Raw genomic sequence first — 4,207 nt, forward strand, 5'->3', positions numbered from 1 at the left:
TTGATCAGAGAGCTAAGATTCCACATGCTTTGTCCCCCTCTCAAAAAAAAACATTAAAAAATCCAGAAGCAATATTGTAACAAATTCAATAAAGTCTTTAAAAATGATTGACATCAAGATAATTCTTTTTTAAAAAAAGAAAGAAAATCAATAAGTGGACTCTTATTATTTTTAAAACATTTACAGAATATCACAAATGTATGGGCATGACAGATTCCAAACACCATATGCTCCATACTAGATAGATAAGTGTTCTAATTCTTACTATGGCACTTACCTGATATTTCACCTTGAGTTAATCACCCAAACTCTTTGAGCTTCAGTTTTTGTTATTTGTAAATTAGGAATAATAGTAACTCTATTGTGTGACTTTCATATTAGAATAATGCACTTGAAGCTAAACAAAGTTCAGCACATTATGTGGGTGAACATTTCTATTTGGGGAATTTGAAAGTTTTAAAAATTTTGTTTAAAATGCATGTAAAGATTCTTAACCAAAGTGGGATTCATGTCACATATTACCATCCCACTCTCTCAATTTGAATAGTAGCAGTCCATGATTAAGCAGCCCACTTCTGAAACGTTGTTGGTTCTCTTTGTGTAGTGAGCTCATCTCAATGTTTGTGAAGTTGGTCTCAAGAAAGCAGTGTTTGATCCCTCATTGTGAACCACAGGAAACTGATTCTAGGGCAGAAATGGTTGGTGTTTCTAGCACATGTATGTGGTCTTGTCTCTGATTGGTTGGGCAACCAGGTACAGAAACCTATTTTCTGAAGCAGAATGTTTCACAGATCTAGGCTGCAGAACGTTTCTCTACTAAGGATACTTGATCAGGATAAATGGAGAACACTTTGACAACCGCATGGCTGATCCTGTGGCTTCATCTTGGCCGTAAGTCCTGGGGCTGCTGAAGACATTCTGAAAAGTCTGGGGTGGTGATGGGGAAGGAGGGAGATGCAGTCAGGCACCTCAAGATTCTAATATTTGGGAATGTGTGAAGGCAACGAACACTGTTGAGAAATCAGTTTCTATGTGTGACCTTGTCTTTCTGAACAGGAGTGAGCAGCCTCTTGACTGTGGAACAGCGTTCTGCCTCGCTGTGTGTTCGGGAAGGAGAGAGCGCCAATTTCACCTGCAGTTTCCCTTCCAGCTTTTTCTATGCATTACACTGATACAGATGGGAACCTGCAAAGGGGCCCAAGAACCTGTTTGTAGTAAGTGTAAATGGGGATGAAAAGAAGCAAGGACGAGTGAGAGTCACTCTGAACACTAAGGAGGGCGACAGCTCCATGTACATCAGAGGATCCCAGCCTGAAGACTCAGCCACATACCTCTGCGCCTCCACACAGTGCTCCTCAGCCCCCTGCAGCCCACACCCAAACCCGGGCCTGCTGCTGCTCTGGGACCAGCACTGAGGAAGAGCCATTGTCGGGAGGAAAAGGGAAATTCAATGAATGACAGTGTTTGCAGTAATCAGGGGGAAATGCAGACACTGATAAACAGGCATTCCAGTCACTGTAGCTCCCTCAACCAACTGGACTGTTCCTAAACATCACTAATCTCCACTACCACCAGTATACTGGCCATATCATTGATTCCAATCCTAGCCTCCTCTTTTCCTGTGATTCCAAGTAAACTAGACAGTTTTCAAACCTATCTGAAATAATATGGTTATACCTGGGTAATAGTTACCCTTCACTATTGCTACATCCTAAGAGCTAGTCTTTATGGTATTTCTTTATGTGCATGAATGTAATATGGGGATATGCTGTCTCACACATCTGGCATGGAAGTCTGCATGTTTTATACCAGAACAGTCAATTCTGTCTCATTTAACTCATTGGAGATTTTGATTTTGCTTTAGTTCAAACTTCCCACTACATGGACATCTGTATGTCATTTCTTTACTATGTGGCTGTTTGCATTTTAAAAAATCGCTTTGATATCTGGAAGAAGCATTGATAGGGGAAATTCACTACTAAAATTGGTCTCTCCCCCAGTTTATATTGTAACTGTGATAGTGAATAAGTAACTGAACTCCAGGATCTGAGTTTCTTACTTAGTAATTTCCAGGTATATGAAGCTGATCAATCATCTGGCCCTGTGCTCATTTTGCAGATTTCCAAATAACCCACCAGTTTAATATCATATCAGGCTTCTGTGATGGCTCAGATGGTAAAGAATCTGCCCACAATGCAGGAGAGCCATGTTCAATCCCTGGGTCAGGAAGATCCCCTGGAGGAGGGAATGGCTACCCATTCCAACATTCTTGCCTGGATAGTTCCGTGGGCAGAGGAGCCTGGTGGGCTGTGGTCCATGCGGTCACAAGGAACTGGACGTGACTGAGTGACTAGCACTCTCACTTAATGCCGCGTTGGTGCTTGCTGCTGCTTAGTCACTTCAGGTGCGTCCGACTCTGTGCGACGCTATGGACTGCAGCCCGCCAGGCTCCTCTGGCACAGGCTGCTGATTCTGGAGTCTTTCTCGGGTTTGTCAGCATGATTTAATTTGCTTCTGGGCTCTTCATCTTATAGCTTGTGTTTTCAGGTTTCTCCCCACCATACTATCAGTAATTAAGATCCAGCCTCTGCCCAGCCTCCTGAAGTATGGGGCTATTGTGCTCTCTCTCTTTCATAAATTTATATTTAAAAAAATGTATTAGTGTCACTATGTTTAGGAAAGATAATACATATTATAAAAACAATACTGGTTTGCATACAAATCCCTCAGACCAAAACTATTTAAGAGACATTCATGTGAAAGATTTCTTTCTCAAAGGTCATTCACAAGGCAGTAATGAATCTACTTGTCCATCAGATTGCAAATGGTTGAATCCGTTTTGTGATATGAATGTGCATAGAATTGGAAGGTAAAGCACAGAAGTGAGTGAGGTGAACCTGTAGTTCATTGTACAGTAGTGTTGATGGAATAAAACAACATGCCAAAAAAGAGCTTCTGGTCAACTTCCCAAACTGGATCTTCAATATGATTGGCATAAAGATCAATGGAAGAAATTTCTAATACTACCAGTGAAGACCCCCGTGTTTTAGCTAACTCTGAGTTGGTAGAAACAAAAAGCACAGAGAAAAAGCAAGGACACAATCTATCTATACTGTGTGTTGCTGCAACACAGTGCTTCATGTATTTTTCATACCAAAGAACATATGGAAATTGATTACATTTGTACAGCACTTCAATATAGAATGCTGCTTGAAACTGACCTGTGATTCCACATTCCCTGGGTTCTTCCTCACCTTAGGAGGTAAGGAGATAAAGTCTTTTCCACCCAAGTAATCAATTCCTGGATGCAGTGGCACATAATTTGGAAAATCTACTCTTATAAACATGGGGAAAATGTAAACCTGGAAATGAGATTTCTTAAAAAATACCTGTGTCTTTATGAAAGTCATGTGTAACCAAGCAAACATGCACCAACCTTTTCAGTTTCTTTGGGTTCTCAAATGGATTTGAAATTGAAAATATTCTGTTGTGTTAGTTATAGAGATACAGATCTGACCTTTTTTTTTTTTGGAGAAGGTATTCTATCCATACAGCATTCAAGTAGCAGTACAAATCCTGCCATCATGTTACTCTCCAAAAAATATGGAACGCTTCACGGATTTGCATGTCATCCTTGCGCAGGGGCCATGATAATCTTCACTGTATCGTTCCAATTTTAGTATATGTGCTGCCGAAGCGAGCACAGATCTGACCTCTTAAATAGTCCCTCATTTTTTAAAGTCACATCGAGTGAGAAGAATGAGTGAAGTATAAAAATCAAATTGAACAAGGAAAGCTCACATCTCCCTGTTTACTGTAGGGCCCCAACATGAGCAACCAACCACCTGCTCCTGTTCTGTGGGGCCCAAGGCTCTCATCACACCTGAGCATCACCAGCTAATCTGTGCTAAGGCAGGAACACTCAGACCACACGTGAAGAAGTTTGGTGAAACAGACAGACGTTTCAGTTCCAACTCTTAGAGACAATCAGAAATCAGAGAGAGGAAAAACACCTTTCATTCTTGCTGATATCTCACAAGTCTTCAACAGGATTCTCTTCACGGGCGTTAGTGTCATTGTGTTTTGCTGCACAACAAACCACCTCAAAACTCACTGTTTAATTATCTCATGACACCTCTGCTCCATGCGGTGAAAGGGGGCTCAACTACACTGGAATCCCTCAATTTACTCACTTAATTAGTGGGGT

General features: G+C 41.1%; 1 non-coding gene across 1 annotated transcript; it reads right to left on the reverse strand.

Annotated features, from left to right (window-relative positions):
- Window positions 1-3,597: 3,597 nt before the first annotated feature.
- On the reverse strand, window positions 3,598-3,704 carry LOC122444388. Its single transcript, XR_006270231.1, has one exon. It is a non-coding gene; the product is annotated as a U6 spliceosomal RNA (small nuclear RNA).
- Window positions 3,705-4,207: the final 503 nt, after the last annotated feature.

This window comes from Cervus canadensis, chromosome 6, assembly GCF_019320065.1.
Source record: "Cervus canadensis isolate Bull #8, Minnesota chromosome 6, ASM1932006v1, whole genome shotgun sequence".
Classification (NCBI taxonomy): domain Eukaryota; kingdom Metazoa; phylum Chordata; class Mammalia; order Artiodactyla; family Cervidae; genus Cervus; species Cervus canadensis.